Below are 21,475 nucleotides of genomic sequence, written 5' to 3' on the forward strand. Positions count from 1 at the left end.
TTTGAAATACAGGTTAAATGATAAGTTTAATTTCAGTATTTGACATAAGGATACCCATATTTGGCTATTTGTGCAGAAATAAATGACTGCAATGCTTGAGGCTATTTATATGTCTTCTAATCTTTTCTTTCCTTTGTGTGACTGTATCCACAAAAATACACTTTGGTGTCATTGTGTGTATATAGTGTAGTTGTAAGCATGTGTTGTGATACTTTCAGCTTTTCTCTTTTATATTAAGATATCTTTGGGTATCTTGAATTTACCTTTGTCAGAAAAATTTTTATCTTGCCCAACTTCACTCTATTTCTGTAAAATATATAAGATTTTGTATGGGGATTTCACTATCATTATTTTCAATAATAGAACAGTTTTCCTTAATAGCGATTTTACTCATCAGTGATACAAGGAGATAGGTGGTGATTAAAAGAACTTTGTTGTTGATTTTGCCATAGATTGAAGTAATATTTGTCCTTTTCTTGTTCTTTATATATCTGTTGATTGATCAAGATCAACATATTCTTTTGTTAGTAATTTTCATTTCTTAATGAATCTTTTCTGGGACATTTATTCTTTCCTGAGCTCCCGTGATTGGGGTTCTCTTTCCTGATTCTTTCAAGGGTGAATTTAGTTGTGCATATATTGAATTGGATTTGTTTTTCCATTGAACTGAATCAATTATAGTTTTTGGATTAAGTAGTCCTGTGTGGAAAGTTATTTCTCTCAAATGTTGAATCACCTTATGTGTTCTCTACTTTTAAGGTTTCTGTTGAAGAGTGGATATAAAATGGTTGTGTGGGATTACCTGACAAATGTAACTGTAACCTGTCTGTACATCACCCCGAAAATAAAATACAATAAGAAATGGTTGTGTTTGATATTTTTTAAGGTATCTTGGTATTTATCTTTTGCAACATTGATATCTTTTGGGGGGTTTCAAAATGTGATCAGAAACTATGTCATTGGTCAGTTCTATTTAAGTGTAGAAATATCTCTGTATTTTGAAAATTCATGCATGTAATATTGAAAAATTCTTCTAAAGCTTTAGTTTAATTAAAAGATACTTCTTCTATAATACTACTCTTGTTTTGGTCTGCTGGCCCTATCTCAAAAGTCTTGCTAATGAAATTTACTTTTATTTATTTATTTATTTATTTATTTATTTATTTATGCCAGTCCTAGTGCTTGAACTCAGTGTCTTTGCAGGGGCTTTGGGCTTTCTCAAGGCTAGCACTCTCCCATATGAGCCACAGCACCACTCCCGGCTTTTCTATGCATGTGGTAGTGAGGAATGAAACTTGGGTCATCGTGCATGCTTAGGCAAACTCTCTACCACTAGGCCAAAATCATAGCCCCCTATGCCTTTTTTTAAACTACGTTTTCTCAATTTATCATTCCTAAAACTTGTATTACTTGTCTGATATTTCTTCTGCTGCATCAAGTTTATTACTTGTACTTTCAAAAGATTTATCTATAACATTGCATTTTAATTGTCAAGAGGTCTATCATGCTAAGTGCACATAAACATATTGTACTTTGATTAAGATTAATTAATTAATTTTGTTTTATTTTTTATTGTCAGAGTAATGTATAGTGGGGTTGCACTCATGTTTGCCAGGTAATAGTTGCATTAATTCTCACACATTGACACCCTTCTCATGTTATTGTCCCCATTTCTTTTCCCCTATCCTTTCCCAATCATTTTTTTCTCCCTTTCCCTTTCCTATTTCAGATAAACAAGTAAACATGTGTATAATATACCAGGTAACAAAGTCAGATACAGTAATATTATGAGATTTCCCCTAAGGGCAAAAAAAAGAGATGCGAAATAACATAATACATTAAGGACAACAATCATATAGTGTAAACCTCTTCCTTCCATATCCTAGAGTTCCTTTCATTTAGTCTCATCCTATATGACCTTATGTACATAGGTTTTGAACTATTGTTTGTTTATCTAATCTCAAATATTTCAGTTTAGTAGTTGTGTTAAATGTACTTCTCTTTGGTGAGTTTTGACCCATGTCTTTCATTTCCTTAACTTCCCAATTTCATCTGACTTTATCATCAATGAAGTCACCTATTCCTTTAAATCTTTGAGCCTTGACTTCTGTGACTTGCATTTCATTCTTTCCATCTATGGGTTGTTTGAACATAGCCAATTTTGGGGGTGACCCATCTAGGTCTTATTTTGCTAGTTTTTTTCCAATCTTTATGATTGGCACATAACGAATATATCTTTATATAGTTTAACATCAATTATTTCTAATTTGATATATCCATTTATCTCATACAAATTTCCTTGTCCAATCATCTCCTCCTCTTTCTCATACTCTCTTCTTTGTTTGCCAGACCTTGGCTTTGAACTCAGGGCCTGAGCACTGTTCTTGGGCTTTCTCAAAGCTAGAGCTCTACCAATTGAGCTACAGCACCATATCTAGCTTTCTCTATGTATATGTGGTACCGATGAATCGCACCCAGGTCTTCGTACATGCTACGCAAGCACTCTACCACTAGGTCAAACTCCTGGCCCTGTTCTATTCTTTTTTTACAATGTAACCCAAATAATATTTTTTATTTTCACATGTTAAATAGTTTGACCATGTTCACTCCCCTTTACCCTTCTAATATATTTGCTGGTCTTATCAGTGAACAGTCCTCTCATAAGGTACCAATTCTCATTACATACCAGAGAAGAGAAATTAGAAGAGTGAAAATATAAGCATTTCAAAAAGTCAACTTTAAATTACAATAAAAAAGAAAGGAGGAAAAACCATAGACACTCAATAAGGATCAACAAAACTAGTTAGTTTCTAGGGTACATATTGGTTTTAACATTTTTTCATCAATTTATAATTATGCATTTAGATTACTGTTGTCTTGTTGATTTATCAATCATTACACTATGGACTATTAATTTTCACATTGTTTCCTTAAGCTCTATTAGATCTTACTTGTTACATATACCCCACTTACCTGAGCTCCCTATTTCATTTCTTTTCTTGCAGTCAATATGTAGCTTTAAAAATGAAGTGAGTTTCTTGAAGTCAATATGTAGCTTTAGTTTCTATTTTTGTTTATTGGATGACTTTATGTCTTTTAAATGCTGAATTTCAATCTTTTCCATCCAGGTTTCATTATTGCCATGATGTAACTTGTTTTCTGGTTTTGTTGAAGCTTTCTCATTCTATTTTAAAGACATCAGTGGTCTTAACTTATTAATAATTTCTGGTTTCTTATTTCTCATTTGTCTATTTTAGGTTTCTCTTTGTGGGTCATAGCAGAGTTAAGAATAGTTAAATACCAATAATAACATCCATCCACAATGACAAAGTTGTGAATATAAGCCATACTGAATATTGCAAATATAGTTCATGTGTTAATACTTTTTTCATAAGGAAAAAAGTGCCTGTTTTATTAATCACATTTCCAAGTTTTGAAAATTCTCAAATTGTGTGTACTCTCATAATAACTAGTAAAGTTTATGCACTGCTGTACATTTTTCTTGATCATCATTTTTCAATTTATTTGAACAATTTCCTTTATCATTTCCTGTAGAGCAGATATTCTATTGATATATTGTCCAAATTTTTGTTGTTTGGGTAAAACCTTGCTTTGTCTCCACTTCTACTTTGTTTGGGGCAGTATGCTTAGTGGATAGCTTATATTTCTTAGAATTAGTTAAATTTTATTGTCACTAATGTAAAGATTTCATTTCAGTACCCTTGGACTGTACAGATTTTGATGAGAAGTCAACAATTGTATATTTCACTTCTGAGAACTTGATTATAAGGTCTTTAGCTTGCTACAGACAACATGATTAAAAGAACTTGACTGATCAAACCTTAAACTTCCTACACCTGAGTATATTCATACCTAAATAAGGATATTTTTATTGTTACTATAACCTGTATAGCATTCTTAGCTATTTACTGAATCCTAACAGCACAGATACTTGCTTCGTACATTCAAGGTACTGACAAACATTTTCCACAGGATTTCCTTATTTGTTTCGAATTGCTTCTCTCATGTAAATATTACATTAGATTTACTTCAATCTTAATAAATATCTTCTTCTGTTTGATCTGTTTAAGAATTAAAATAGATTTTGTTATTAACAAACATCAATAATACAATGGGATTCCAACGTGATAATCCCATACGTTAATACAGATTATTTCAAATAAATCCACTTCTCATTATTCCATTTGGATCCATCCTAAACTTTTTTCCCAACAAATGTGTGTTCGATATCATTATGATGTCTTATAAATGTGAATGGGTATTCTTCTAATTTTCACCTATCCATATGCTTTTCTTTTCAGTGTATCAATGTGAATACAATAATACAAGAGTAGTGATCATGGGGCCGTTTTCCAACACTGAGTTTCATCATGCCATTCTTGGGATTTTTAGTTGTATGGCTTGTTTACAATTGTCTCTCAATGTCCTAATTTAAGGGTCCTTTACAGATGACAGGTTATTTGGGGTTAGGTGGAAAAGAATAATCTGGGATATTTTTTCTGTTTAATTTTTTATTGTGCCTGGCTTATGGTTTGAATTCGGACCCTACATGCTGTCCCTGAGATTTTTGAATCAACACTCATATATGATTCATATGATTTCGACAAATTCATCTGTGGACTTTTGGTGATTAATAGAAAATAAAAGTCCCATCGGCTTTTCTGCATGGTTGGCTTTGCATCATGGTATTCAGATCTTGTCTCCCAAGTAGCTAAGATTACAGTTGTGGGCCACCAGTACCCTGAAACAGTAGTTTTTAATGTGTGTGTGTGTGTGAGTGTGTGTGTGTGTGTGTGTGTGTGTGTGTGTGTGTGCATGCCAGTACTGAGGCATGAACTCAGGACCTAGACACTATCTTTTAACTTGTTTTGCTCATGGCTGATTCTTGAACACTTGTGTTTTTGTTTTTGTTGTGGTTAATTTGAAATAATCTCACTGAATTTCCTAGTCTGGCTGGCTTAAAAAATTATGATCAGATCTCAGCCACCTTAGTATCAATGATCATAACTATGAGCCTTTGGTACCTATTTTTGTTTGGTTATCTGCATCACAATTTTGGTTTCTGACCTGGCATTTTAGCACTTACTTGGTTAGATGTGTAAGGAATTGTTCAGTATTGGTATCAGCCCTTATGGAAGGGTATCTTTTTTGTGGGTCTTGGGGCTTGAACTCAGCCTGGGTGCTGTCCCTGAGGTCTTCAACTCTACTCTTGAGAAAATGCCCACCTCCTGTTTTCTAGAGGTTAATTGTAGATATGAGTCTCAGGTCCTTTTGTGCCTGGGCTGGATTTGAATCTTGAATCAAAAGTCTCAGCCTCCAGATTAGGAAGGATTGCAGGCATGAGCAACCGGGCCTGGATTGTAAGGGTAACTTGATATGGCATCTGCCTCAAATAACATTTTTCACTGCTTCTGGCAGATCTTTTTTCATTGAGAACAAATTTAAGGCAGTTAATCTTGACATAGAACCACGTAATATATACTGCGTGGCTTAAAGACAAAATTTTGTTTTTCTACACATGTGGACCTAATTACCCATAAGTCATAGTAACAGTGCAGTTGATGTTCCATGAGCACCTAGTCCATAGGCAGGAGCCATTCTGGTGTGTTGTACATGCAAATGAGAAAGGAAAGCTTTCTGAGCTTTCACAAGCTTGTGTTTCTCAATTTATGTTAAATTCTCTTTGATGCCCTCAGAAACTCCTAAATATCATAATAACAAACTACATTCTCAATGACTACGTTAGCAATGATTCAAACTATTTATTTTGTAGTAAACATATCATTTAACCTACTAAAGTGATTGTAATGGCCTGGTGGATAAATTCTGAGATACTCCTAAATTTCCTATGCCCATCATGCAGGTTTAGCTTTAATAATAATCAGTTTGTTTTGGCTGTGGCTTTTGCTGTTGAAGAGATAAAAAAGAACCCAAAATTTTACCAAATATGATGCTGGGGTTTGATATCTATAATGTGAATTTCAGAGCTTGGTCATTCTATGAAAATCCTTTTATTTGGTTTTCTGGGCAGTATACGATCCCAAACTACACCTGTCTGAGACAAAGGGCGTCTGTAGCAGTACTTACAGGAACATCAGTTAAAATATCTGCTCAGATTGGAATACTGCTGGAACTCTATAAATTTCCACAGATGAGGATATGAGGGATGGAGGGATGTGAAAACATTTCTGCTTTGGGTGTACATATAGGAGTTGGATGAGGGTGATTTTCAGACAGTAGAATTATGGACTTAACAAATTTTAAATAATCAAAAAGATGGTAACATCATAAGATATCAATGTATCTACTATTTGCAAAAGAGAATTTGGAGAAACTGGAACAGACAAAGGGATGAACTTGATTGTGTGGGGGTGGATTTCAGTAGTGTAAATATATTGAACACATAACTTGTAGTTCAACAAAAAGAATAACAATATCTGAAGCATGTCTTATTTGCTTCAAGAAAGATTTACGGGGAAAGGAAAAGATAAATGCATTAGAAAAATGGTGTTCAAATATTATCATAATATCCAGTGTACATTTGTAAAAAAAATAACTAGGCTTGGGGCCGGGAGTTTGGCCTAGTGATTAAAGTGCTTGCCTAGCATGCATGAAGACCCAGGTTCAATTCCTCACTACCACGTACATAGAAAAAAGCCAGAAGTAGTGCTGAGGCTCAAGTGGTAGAGCTCTAGCCTTGAGAAAGTCCAAGGACAGTGCTCAGGTCCTGAGCTCCAGCCCAGGACTGGTAAAAATATAACTAGGCTTCTTGAAGAAATGAAGAGGGTTGTTATAGATGGGGAACATAATGAAAATAAATGTTACACATGATCAGATACCCCTATATGCAACTACTTAAAGATAATAAAAATTTGTGTATACTGATCCAAAGACATGGAATCATGGCCTGGGGACTATCCCTAAACCTTTATGCTTGAAGATAATTCTGTATCATTTTATGTCATAATTCCATTTCCAGCAATTATATAGTTAATTAGAGATAAGAATTTCATGGACTTCGGTTGCATGGGAGGGTTTGAACCAGAGTCCTTAGATCTCAGTCTTCTGATTAGTCTTTTGATGAACTAGCAGCAACTTCTACCCACCTCCTTTTTCAAAAGAAAATAAAATGTTCTATACTCCTATACAAAAACATTGTTTCATATACATTAAACCTGAGACTGTGATGAATAGCATTCATTTAACTCATGGAGCCCCCAATTTTTATTTGCTTTTACCTTGCATTTGGAACTTTCAATCCTATCATGAATGACAACAGCAAGTTTCCTTCTCTGTATCAAATGACCCAAAAGAACATATCATTAGTCATTGCCATGGTCTCCTTAGTACTTCATTTAAACTGGAATTGGCTGGGGTTGTTAATCTCACAAGAGGAAAATGGTTTCCAAATCCTTTCTGAACTGAGAGAAGAGATGGACAATAACACAGTATGTGTAGCCTTTGAGCTACTGATCCCAAATACTGTTATGTCAAACATATTTTCCCTTATAGGAATTTATAACCAGATTCACAAATCATTATCCAATGTATTTATTGTTCATAGTGAAAGTGACCCCATCTAGACTTATTGATGTATATTGAGCAATTTTTAATGTATTGTAAACTCACAGCACAATTTAACCATCAGAAGGAGGTATTTCATGGTAGGCTCATTTCAATTACCTCTCATTTTTTCGCACCATCATGAAGATATTACTGGATTCGCAGATTTTGCCAGGACAGTTAACCCTTCAAAATTCCCTAGGACTTTTATCTTGCAAGGCTGTGGTTTCTCTCACTTAATTGTTCAGTTTCTGAGCCAGACTGTGTAACATGGGAGAATTGTCTTCATGATCCTTCCTTAGAATGGTTGCTGAGGCATATTTTTGACATGGCCATGTCTGAAGAAATTTATAACATATACAATGCTGTGTATGCTGTGGCCCATGCCCTCCATGAGAAATTTGTTGATCAAACAGAAGTGACACTGATGAGTAATGGGAAAGGGATGGTGCCTTCCCCTACACAGGTAATTCCCTTTGTTGGAATAGCAGAATCACATTTTTTTTGTTTATTTCTGGTCTGTTTTTTTCTGGTAAATAATTTAGCTTTTAATTTATGCTTTATTTTTAGTTTTAAATTTTTATTATAAAGATCATGTATTAGTACGTTTATTTTTAACATTATTACCCCACCCTCATTTACCCCTTTTCTCCCATTCCTACTGTCCTTCTGCCAAATCATAAACTTCATTGCTAGCATAGAACTAGTGAGTATCATGTTTGTATTGGTTCAAACTTTTCCTCAACATTCTGTAAGGGGATTTTATAGAGAATTAAATGTAGTACTTTCAGATCATTTTTGTAAAGCTTTTCTTTATTTTTTCTTGGATATTTTTGGGGCTTGAACTCTGGATACTTTCCCTGAGCTCTTTTTCCTCAAGGCTAGAGCACTACCATTTTGTGCCACAGCTTTCACTACCAGTTTTTGAGTAGTTCCTCAGAAATTTGAGTCTCAAGGGGACTTTTCTGACTGGGTTGGCTTCAAATTGCAATTCTCATATTTTAGTTTCTTGAGTAGCTAGGATTATACAAGTGTGAGACAATTGCAACTGGCAAAAATACTTTTATTTGTTTAAATATTTGAAGGTACTCCTAACTTGTGTTCATATGCACTTAAATATTAACAACAAAGAAATTACTGTACATTCCATTTAATTTTTGTGTTTCAAATGAATAAGTATGCTCACAGCTATTATTTTCTAAATTAGGTATCTGGTTGTAGTCTTTGAGTTTGTGTAATATTATTTGCAAATATAATCTGGAATTATATGACTTTAATAAGCCTAAGGTAATTACAGTTTATTTTATATTAATTTTTGTAGGTCATGGAGCTTTAACTCACCCTTGATACTGTCCCTGAGCTCTTTAGCTCAAGGCTACCAACCTACCCCTGGGCCAGGGCATTTCCTCTGAGCTCTTCAGCTCAAGTCTACCACCGTAGCCTTCAGCCAAGCCCCACTTCCCATTTTCTAGGTTAATTGGAGATAAGAGTCTCAGGTTCTTTTATACCTGGGATAGCTTTGAACCTTAATTCTCAGATCTCAGCCTAGCAAATAGCTAGGATTACAGGCATGAGACACTGCACCTGGCTTAATAACAGTTTAGGTTTTACCGATTTAGTAAATCAAAACATTGTACACATTCCTAAATTATTGATTCTAGTAAATTGTAGTTGGGCAAGTAATAAGCACCTTATTCTTGACTATTTATGTGGAAGTAATTTTTCTTTAAAACAATCCTTGTAATCCTCTGCTGAATAAATAGGATTCAGAAAAGTTATCATGCTTTAGTTTTCTAAAGGGTTTATTTCGTTCTATTTCATTTAGTGTGGTGTCTTTTTTACTGTGGATTTATGAAGTAGGTAATAACGACAAACAAATGCTTTAATTCAGGATTTCTGCCATAACACTTAGATTTTAATTCACCATAAATGATGAATATCTTTTAGTTGAACCCTTTCTTAAAGAGTATCCAGTTTCACAATCCTGCTGGAAACAATGATATTTTGGTTGAAGAAAGGAAATTAAAGGCAGAGTATGATATTTCCAATATTTAGAATCTTCCCGAAGGTCTTCAACTTAAAGTGAAAATAGGAAAGTTTTTTCCATATGCCCCACATGGTCATCAGCTGTCATTATCAGAAGATAGGATAGAGTGGGCCTTAGGAAGTACGAGGTGGGTTTGATAAAATCATCATAATTTCAATTACACAGAAGTAAGCAAAAAATTGAAATTTATGCCCCTCTTTCTCATTTATGGCCCACCACTGTACACTTAAGTCTATCCAACTTCAAAAATTTTCTTATTTTTAAGTCTTGGGTGGAAAGGACCAGTAAGTTTGGGAATGTTGATGTATAATCAAACAGAAAGCTTGCTTTCACAAGTTTCCATCTTTGTGACAATACTCCTGAGTATAAATTTATAAAGCTTAATCGAGAACAAATTGTAGAACATCAAGAACCCCCATTAAGAAGCAAACATATACAATTCACTAAACACAAAAGGGGAAAAAAACAGAGAGAAAGAAACCTAGAAATAAAAATAAATAATGACAATGGACACTGACCACTTCTCCATAATCTCCCTAAATGTGAACGGGCTGAACAATCCAATCAAAAGACACAGAGCAGCACACTGGATTAAGAAAGACCACCCATCTATATGTTGCCTCCCAGAGACCCACCACACTACTAAAGACAGAAACAAATTCCAAGTGAAAGGATGGAAATGAATTTTCCACTCCAATGCACCATGCAAAAAATCAGGAATAGCAAGCTTAATCTCCGACAAAATTAACTTCTCAGTAAAATCAGTACATAAAGATAGAGATGGCCATTATATATTAGTAAAGGGTACAATCCATGCCCATAATATTACAGTTATAAACATCTACTGCCCCTACACTAGAGCACCCAAATTCGTCAAACAAACTCTTTTAGAATTACAGAACAAGATAGACTCAAACACAATCATTGTGGGAGACCTCAATACACCACTCTCAACAAATGACAGGTCAACTCAACAAAAATTAAGCCAAGACACCATCGAATTAAATGACACCATAGCCCAGCTGGGCTTAACAGATATACACAGAGTCTTCCAGCCAAAGGTGAAACTTTTTACATTTTTCTCAGCAACACATGGAACACATTCCAAAATAGATCATATAATAGTTCATAAAGAAAACTTAAGCAGATACAAGAGGTCTGATATAATCCCATGCATCCTATCAGACCACAGTGGAGTCAGACTAATTCTGAACAATGCAGTCAAACTCAAAAAACATTCAATCACTTGGAAACTGAACAACACACTTCTGAATAAGTCCTGGGTAACAAATCAGATCAGAAATGAAATTAAAAACTTCCTTGAATGTAATGACAATCAAGAAACATCACAAAGGAACTTATGGGACACAGCAAAGGCAGTTCTAAGAGGCAAATTTATCGCACTAGGAGAGCATATTAAAAAGACAGAAGAAGAGCATGTAAATAACCTAACAAAAAACTGGAACACCTACAGGAGCAAGAAAAAGGTAATTCTAAAACAACTAGAAGGACAGAAATAACAAAAATAAAATAAGAAATTTCAGAGATTGAAATAAGACCTGCTATACACAAAACTGATAAATCAAAAAGATGGTTCTTTGAAAGAGTCAACAAAATAGACAGATCCTTGGCAAGATCAATCAAAAAAAAGGAAAGGGGGGGACTGAAATAAACAAGATTAGAGACCCCATGGGAACAATAACAACTGATTCCCAAGAAATCCAGTCCATAATGAATAGGTACTACCAGGGCCTATTTTCAAAGAAAGAAGAAAATCTAGTAGAAATGGATGATTTCTTAAATAAATATAGACTACCCACACTGAACAACGATGAGGTAAACAAATTCAACAAACCAATTTCTTACAACAAAATTGTGTAAGCAATCAGGGAAATGCCAACCAATAAAAGCCCAAGTCCAGATGGATTCAATGAGGAATTTTACAAGACGTTTAAAAATGAAAGAACACCTATACTCTTGAAACTCTTCCGAGAAATAGAAACAGAAGGAGCAATACCAAACTGATTTTATTAAGCTAATATTACTCTCATCCCCAAACCAGGGAAAGACACAACCAAAAAAAGAAAACTACAGACCTATCTTTCTAATGAACACAGATGCAAAACTCCTCAATAAAATATTACCCAACAGAATCCAGAAACAAATTTAAAAAATCATACACTATGATTAAGTGGGCTTCATCCCACAAATGCAAGGCTTGTTTAACATTCGCAAATCAATCAATGTAATACATCATATCAATACAGTTAAGGATAAGAATCATATGATAATTTCTCTGGACGCGGAGAAGGCATTTGACAAAATACAACATCCATTCATGTTGAAAGCACTAGAAAAAATAGGAATAAGAGGTACAATCCTCAAAATAGTGAAAGCCATATATGAAAAATCTACAACCAGTATTATACAAATGGTGAATGACTGGAACCATTCACCTTAAAATCAGGAACTAGGCAGGGGTGCCCACTCTCTCCACTTCCCTTCAATATAGTGCTGGAACCCTTAGCCAGAGCAATAAGGCAAGAAAAGGACATCAAAGGGATCCACATAGGGAAAGAAGAAATTAAACTATCCTTATTCGCAGACGACATGATCCTCTACTTGAGTGATCCAACAAACTCCACTCCCAAACTACTAGAATTAATAAACCACTTTAGCAAAGTGGCAGGATTCAAAATCAATCTTCAGAGGTCAGTAGCCTGCTTGTACACCAACAATACACAAACAGAAGGCCAAGTCAAGAAAATGATCATATTCACAATAGCACCCAAAAGAATAAGATACTTAGGATTATACTTAACCAAACATGTAAAGAAATTATTCAATGAAAACTATAAAAGCCCAATGAAAGAAATTAAGAGGACACTAGGAAATGGAAAGGCATCCCATGCTCATGGCTAGGGAGAATCAACATAGTAAAAATGGCTATACTGCCAAAATTGATATACAAATTCATTGCAATCCCCATCAAAATCGCAAAGACATTCTTTACGGAAATTGAAGATATAATCCAAAGATTCATATGGAACAAGAAAAGACCTAGAATACCAAAACAATTCTAGGCAAAAAGAGCAATGCTGGTGGTATTACAATACCAGACCTCAAACTCTACTCTAGAGCCATAATAACAAAAACTGCTTGGTACTGTCACAAAAGCAGACCAGAAGATCAGTGGAACAGAATAGAAGAGCCAGAAATAGAACCACATACCTATAGGCAACCTGTATTTGACAAAGGAGGCAAAGATATACAATGGAACAAACAAAACTGGCAAAACTGGGCAGCCACATGCAGAAAAATAAAAATTGAACCCTAGCCTTTCGCCGTGCAGAAGCATTAACTCAAAGTGCTTCAGAGACCTCAATGTCACACCAGAAACTATGAAACTACTACATGATAAAATAGGAGAGACACTTGAAAGCATAGGCACAGGCAACAGATTCCTGAACAGAATCCCAGGGTCACAACAGATTGGAGAGAGACTCGATAAATGGGACTACCCCAAAATAAAAAGTTTGTGTACAGGTAAAAACATAGTTGCAAAAGTAGAGAGACAGCCAAGCAACTGGGAAAAGATATTCACCAACAATACATCTGACAAATGCTTAATATCTAGTATCTACAGGGAACTCAAGAAAGTAATCCCTGAAAACTCAATAAACCATTCACTAAATGGGCAAGGGAACTAAAGAGAGACCTATCAGAAGAAGAGATTAAAATGTCAGAAAAACATTTGAGAAAATGTTCATCATCTATGGTCATAAAGGATATGCAAATAAAAACAACTCTAAGATACCACCTTACCCCAACAAGAACGGCCAAGATTTTGAACTCAGACAATAACCATTGCTGGTGGGGTTATGGAGAAAAAGGAACCCTACTACACTGCTGGTGGGAATGTAGACTGGTTCAGCCACTCTGGAAAGCAGTGTGGAGATTTCTTAAAGAACTGAAAATAGACCTTCCCTATTATCCCGCCATACCACTTCTGGGCATCTATCCTGAACAGCATGACGCAGGATATTATAAAGACACCTGCTCAGCTATGTTCATCTCTGAACTATTCACAATAGAGAGGCGATGGAAACAATCCAGATGCCCTACTGTACATGAATGGATACAGAAAATGTAGTATATATACACAATGGAATTCTACATAGCCAACAGACAAGATAAAATAATGGCATTCGCAGGGAAGGGCTGAATCTAGAGTGAATCATGTTGAGTGAGACAAGTCAAGACCTAAGGAAGTAAAGGCACATGGTATCCTTAATATGTGGGTATTAAATCCAAAGAGTACAAGAGCGAGGACTCAATAACTTCATACCCAAAGCTATGGACATGGTAATGGAAATACAAACATAACTATATAGACATATAAACCTATGAATCTATAGACATAATGTTTTATTTCATAAATTGATATGTTTCTATGACATACAAACCCTTAGCCTAATTTTGATTAAGTTCTAAATAGTAAGTCCCAGAGATTGTAATTAGAGATTCACTCCTTGAACACTTGTTTGTTAAACTTGTCATTTAAAATATGATGTAAACATAAGCCATATAATGAATGATTGTTGTTCTTAAGGTACTATGTTATCTCTCATCACTTTTGCTGTCCCTTGGTTATCTCATATTGTTACACTATCTCATTTTGTTACCTGATATATCGGATATATTTGTATTTGGTTATCTGAAATTGGATAGGGAACAGGGGAAAATAAGATGAGGGGTCGGGATGGGGGGAGGGAAATGGGGACCAAGACATGTGAAAGAGTATCAGTGTATGGGAATTAATGCACCATCTATCTGACAAATATCATGTATCCCTTCTATTAATTACAATAAAAAATATATGGAAAAAAATGGAAGACCTCCTCAACAGAAGGGCATATTGATGTTTTCCTTGACTGTTCATGGCAGAATGTGTTGATGAGGGCATTGGATGACAACCACATAGTCCCATCACATATGTCCATAGGGAAAGCAGTGGCCACCATTATCATACACACATTCAAAGTCCAGACTTTACAATTTCATCCACTCAAAGCACAGACACTGATTTCAGAATTAGATTATAAATCAGTGCCACTGTATGACTTCCAAATCCAGCAAATGTGGCAATTCATTGGGCAGATGAGGAGTCACTTGGAATCACCTTCCACCTTTGCATTTTTAGCTAGCATGGGACATAGATTTGTATTTATATGTGATGCCACTTCAAACAAGACAATTTTTAATACTTAAAGCACACAATAATGAAATTTCTAATGTTGACCTGAATAGTTAAATCAAAGGGCTATCTTGTGACTGCTTCAGCAGACAAATACATGAAGACAACAGACCTCTTAGGAGACATGCCAAGTCTCATGCATTCCAGGTGTAGGCAAATAGGAGTTCTATTCTTTTTGTTGCCATAATCTAATGTTTATACTTTGTGAGGTCAGAAAGCAAGTTTTCAGGTCTAGAATATAACCACGATATCCATAGTATTTGAAACATCTGAATAACGTGAGAGGCTTATTCTCAATAATTCCTAAAGCTTATCAATTAGTAGACCTTTGTGGAGCATCAATTCACAGACACTAATGAAGTCTTTCTTAATGAAGATCATAGGATTTTCTTACTTTGAATCTATCCTAACAATGTCTCATCTGTACATAGAGCCGAGCAGAGGACCAGAAATAAAATTCATTTCCTACTGCCTGGTGTGTATTTGTGGGGGAAGATACTGATAATTACAGAGCTTGTCTTTGTGGCTGCAATTACCTGGGTAGTATCTAGAGTGCTTGTTAGATTTCTTGTCCAAAAAAGAACAATCTCATCACATGGTAACTGAGAAGCATAAAGAAAGATATGAAGGGCCTAGGGTACATATATCACTATACAAGTGATGTAGGTGATTCAGAGCATGCTTTGGAAACTTCAATTTGGGTTCTTCCTCATAGACCTTCAATATTTCAAATATGAGAAAGACACAACACATAATGACATGAACTTAAGGAAGTTTCATAGTGTTGGCCAGAAAAACTTACTCTTTCATTATTATCCATTATCTTTAAAAGCTCCACATTTCTCAATAGTTCAACAGGCTGAATGTCAAGACTGTAGTATACAAGTCATATGGAATTTTTATTTTGGAATCTATAGCAGAATTTAATGCACTGATAAGACAGTCATGAAGTATTACGATTCACAGTTGAATTATTTCACAACAATGAACATGTGAAATTTCTAGGTAAAAGTCTAAGTAGCTACTGATAACTTTCTTCCTTTCTTTTTCTCAGATACCTCATTCAGTTTGCAGTGAGAGTTGTAAATCTGGATTCAGGAAATCACCACAGAAGGGAAAGGCTGCCTGTTGTTTTGATTGCATCCCAGAGAATGAAGTTCCTGATGTGACAGGTAAACATCTGTCCTACGCAATTGTTCTCCATCGCTCCACACTTTCCTCAATTCATTTAACTCGATAAAATGGTTCTAAATTACGATGGTAGGAAAAAACAGATTTCTTTCTTTATGATATTGTTTCTTCGTGTGTGTGTGTGTATGTGTGTGTGTGTGTGTGTGTTTGTGTGTTTGTATGTTTTGTGCCTAGGCACTGTCCCTAGCCTTTTTTTCTTGACAAGATAAAAAGTAGCCTTTAATTGTGGTGAATTTATACATAGAAAATACACCTTTCATAATGAGTTTTCAACACTTTTAAAAAACAGGACATTTACAATAATTTATAGAAAACCATTCTTTAGAAATCACACTTTATATAATCTCTTTCTAAACATTGGCATAAAGTGAATGTTAAGAATTCTACTTGGCAGTGGAAGGAAGATGGCGCCGAGACAATAGGGACGCTGCCTAGTTTCTCTGACAAAAAGAGAGAACCAGGGAGTCCCACGAGCCAACTATCTAAAGAAATCCACAACAACAAACTCAAAAAGCAACGAAGAAGGACTCAAACCTGAAAAGAAATCCAGATAAAGCTCACATCCAACTTTCTCAAAGAATTCAGAACGCGAGGACCCCTCCCCCACCTCTCGCCCAAAGCCGCGGACAGCCACAGAAAGTGACTGGAAGCGTATATGTCATGCCCTTAAGTCAAATAACTACCAACCAAGAATACTGTACCCAGCAAAGCTCTCATTCATAACTGAGGGAACAATAAAAACATTCCATTCCAGGGAAAAGCTGCAACAATATGTCGCAACAAAACCAACACTACAGAGAATTCTGAAAGATGTTCTATACATAGAAAACCAAAATAAATGCAATATAGGGAAAGAAATGGCACCTAAACAGCATACCACCTAAGGACCACAAGAACTGTCAAGACACAGGCCCAAATAAAAGCTTTTAAAAATGGTAGGACCTAATAAATATCTCTCAATCCTAACTCTCAATATCAATGGACTCAAGTCTCCAATTAAACGGCATAGGCTGGCTAGTTGGATCAAAAAGTAAGAGCCATAGTTCTGCTGTCTTCAAGAGACACATCTTACCCAAAAAAACAAGCATCTTTTGAAAGTGAGAGGTTGGAATAAACTCTATCAAGCTAACGGCCTCCATAAACAGGCTGGAGTTGCCATCCTCATATCAGATAAAATAGACTTCAAACCAAAATTAGTAAGAAAAGACAAAGAAGGTTACTCCATACTACTAAAGGGATCTTTCCTCCAGGAAGATATAATGATCCTAAATATTTACACACCCAATCCCGGAGTTCCAAACTTCATCAAGGAAACTTTACTTACACTGAAACCATACATAGATCGAAATACAGTGATTGTCGGTGACTTTAACAAACCACTTTCATCTATGGACAGATCAACAAGGCAAAAACTCAACAGAGAAGCCTTAGAACTGAACAACTATATAGACCAACTAGATCTAACAGACATCTGCAGAATATTCCACCCAGCAACAACACAATATACGTTTTTCTCAGCAGCACATGGAACATTTTCCAAAATAGATCACATCTTAGGCCATTAAACAAACCTGGACAGATTCAGAAACACAGAAATTATTCCATGCACACTCTCAGACCATAAAGGCATCAAATTGGAACTGAACACACACCTCCACCAACGAAAACCCTGTAACTCATGGAGACTGAACAACACATTGTTGAATCACCAATGGGTCATCGAAGAGATCAGAACAGAAATACAACAGTTTATGAAATTTAACAGTAAGGAGCACACAAAATACCAACTCCTTTGGGACACAGCAAAGGCAGTACTCAGAGGAAAATTTATAGCGCTGAGTGCCTATAACAACAAGTTGGAAAAATTGCAAACCAACAAGTTAATGTCCCACCTTAAGCTCCTGGAAAAAGAGCAACAAACCAACCCTAATCCCAGTAGAAGAAAGCAAATAATTAAAATCAAAGCAGAATTAAATGATTTGGAATCCAAAAAAACTATAGAAAGAATCAACAAAACAAGGATTTGGTTCTTTGAAAGAATTAACAAAATTGACAAGCCCTTAGCAAATCTTACCAAAAAAAGAAGAGAGCATATCGAAATAAACAAAATCGCAGATGAAAATGGTAATATCACGACAGAAATTACCAAGATCCAGAATATCATGAGGGAATACTTCTCAAAACTTTATGCCAACAAATTTGAGAATCTAGATGAAATGGATGAATTCCTAGGCAATATTAACATGCCCACACTGAACCAAGAAGAACTAAGCCAACTCAACAGGCCTATTTCAAGCTCTGAAATAGAAATGGCAATTAGAGAACTTCCACCTAAGAAAAGCCCAGGGCTAGATGGATTCACAGCTGAATTCTATAAGGTCTTCAAAGCAGAGCTCACACCAATACTCCTCAAGATCTTCAACGAAATTGAAAATGAAGGTTCCTTACCAAACTCATTCTATGAAGCCAGTATAACCCTCATCCCCAAACCAGACAGAGATTCATCAAAGAAAGAGAACTATAGACCTATATCTTTGATGAACATCGATGCAAAACTTCTCAACAAAATATTGGCCAACCGTCTACAACAATTCATCAAAAAAATTATACACTATGATCAAACTGGATTCATCACAGGAAGGCAAAGCTGGTTCAACATATGCAAATCAATTAATATAATTCAACACATCAACAGGAGCAAGGACAAAAATCACATGATTGTTTCAATAGACACAGAAAAGGCATTTGACAAGATCCAACAAAAGGTCTGGAGAAACTAGGAATCCATGGAACATTCCTCAATGTAATAAAGGCTGTGTATGAGAAACCTACTGCTAATGTTACACTTACTGGTGAAAATCTAAAGCCATTCCCTTTAAAATCAGGAACGAGACAAGGATGCCCACTCTCTGCATTACTCTTTAACATAGTACTAGAACTCCTAGCCCGTGCAATAAGGCACAAAGCAAGCATATTTAAAGTATTTAAAGAATCCTACAGACTCTACTCCCAAGCTCCTTGAGCTGACTCAAAGCTTTGGAAGAGTAGCAGGCTATAAAATCAACCCTCAAAAATCAACTGCCTTCCTTTATGCCAACAGTGAGAGGAACGAGGCAATAATCAGGAAAGAAACTCCTTTAACAATAGCCTCAAAGAAAATAAAGTACCTAGGAATCAGCTTAACTAAGAATGTCAAGGACCTTTTTGACGAAAACTTTAAAACCCTAAAAAAGGAAATTAAAGCAGAACTAAGGAAATGGAAAAACCTCCCATGCTCCTGGATTGGAAGAATCAACATTGTGAAAATGACAATCTTGCCAAGAGCTATCTACAAATTCAATGCAATACCTATCAACATCCCAATGTCATTCTTTAATGAAATAGAAGAGGCAATCCAAAATTTCATATGGTATAATAAAAGACCCCGTATAGCAAAAACACTTCTTAGCAGAAAGAACAGCGCTGGAGGAATTTCAATTCCAAACTTTAGACTCTATTACAGAGCTATAATTCTCAAAACAGCTTCGTACTGGCACAGGAACAGGCCTGAAGACCAATGGAATAAAACTGAGGACCCAGATATTAAACCACAGACTTATGGCCACCTAATCTTTGACAAGGGAGCCAAAAAATAGAATGGAAGAAAGACAGCCTCTTCAACAAGTTGTGCTGGCAGAACTGGTTAAGCACCTGCAGAAAACTGAAGCTGGATCCTTCTTTGTCACCTTGCACTAGAATTAACTCCAAATGGATCAAAGACCTGGAGGTAAAAGCTGACACACTGAAAACTCTACAGGAAGGAATAGGAGACACACTAGGCCTCCTTGGCACAGGTCGAAACTTTCTTAATAAGGACCAAGAATCACAACAAATCAGAGAAAGGCTGGATAAGTGGGACTGCATTAAACTGCAGAGCTTTTGTAAGGCAAAGGACATAGCTAGTAAACTAATCAGGAAGCCTACAGAGTGGGATAAGATCTTCACCAACCAAACAACGGACAAAGGCCTCATATCTAAAATATATCCACAACTCAAAAAATTGCATCACTCCAAAAGTAACCTCCAAAGTAACAACCATCCCATTAAAAATGGGCCAAAGACTTAAAGAGAGTCTTCTCTGAAGAAGAAACAAAAATGGCCTATAGACACATGAAGAAATGCTCAACACCTCTGGTCATAAAAGAAATGCAAATCAAAACAACTCTAAGATTCCACCTCACTCCAGCTAGAATGGCCAAGATCAGGAAAACGAATGACAACAGATGCTGGAGGGGATGTGGCCAGGAGGGATCACTACTACACTGTTGGTGGGAGTGCAAACTCGTTCAACCACTATGGAAAGCAGTGTGGCAGTGCCTCAAAAGGCTAAACATAGAACTCCCCTATGACCCAGCAATTCCACTACTTGGCATTTACCCAACCACCCAGAAACAAGGACATACTAAACCCACTAGCACAACAATGTTCATTGCAGCACTATTCACCATAGCAAAGATATGGAACCAACCTGTATGTCCCTCAGTTGATGAGTGGATCAACAAGTTGTGGTATTTGTACACAATGGAATTCTATGTTGCTGTCAGAAAGAATGACATCGCCCCATTTGTTAGGAAATGGAAAGACTTAGAAAAAATCATATTAAGTGAAGTAAGCCAGACTCAAAGGAACTTAGGCTCAATGGTTTCCCTCATTTGTCATAATCAGTAGAAACCTTGGGCTCTACTAGCAGAGATTTGCAATAGAGCAAAATCTTGATACATAGGGACATATAGTGTGAAGCTAATTGAATGGACCTCCAGGATAGTGAAACAAAAGCCATATAATGAATGATTGTTTTCCTTAATGTACTTTGTTGACTCTCATCTCCTTTGCTGTCCCTTGGTTATCTCATATTGGTATAGTATCTCACTTTGTCATCTGATATATTGAATTTATTTGTATTTGGATATTTGAAATTTGATCGGGAAGGGGGGAAAACCAAGACGGGTGGGAGTTTGGGGGGGAGGGAAACGGGTACCAAGACATGTGAAAGGGTATCAATGTATGTGAATTAATGCACCTTCTATCTGGCAAATATCATGTAACCCTTTTACTAATTACAATAAAAAAATTAAAAAAAACAAAAAAAAGAAAATGAAAAAAAAAAGAATTCTACTTGGCAAAGTATCTGTAGCCCTATCTCCATGGAAAGGCTTTAAATTAAGGTGAAGATTACTGACTCCTATTTTTTCCACTCTAGCTGCTTGAAGAAAGCCAATAAATAAAGCTGAAATATTCTGTGCTCAAGCTGATAGAAGAAGGTGCAGAACACAAATATGTCTAATGTTTGAAGACCACTTACAATAGCCTGTCATACCATTCGCTCGTAGCTTATATTTTGTTAAAGGAAGTCTTGC

General features: G+C 35.8%; 1 pseudogene; it reads left to right on the forward strand.

The window, feature by feature from the left end:
- LOC150039166 (vomeronasal type-2 receptor 116-like) overlaps nucleotides 1-21,475 on the forward strand; it is a 93,926-nt pseudogene that overhangs the window by 12,780 nt on the left and 59,671 nt on the right.

This window comes from Megascapheus bottae, unplaced genomic scaffold (assembly GCF_031878675.1).
Source record: "Megascapheus bottae isolate mThoBot1 unplaced genomic scaffold, mThoBot2.hap1 HAP1_SCAFFOLD_37, whole genome shotgun sequence".
NCBI lineage: Eukaryota > Metazoa > Chordata > Mammalia > Rodentia > Geomyidae > Megascapheus > Megascapheus bottae.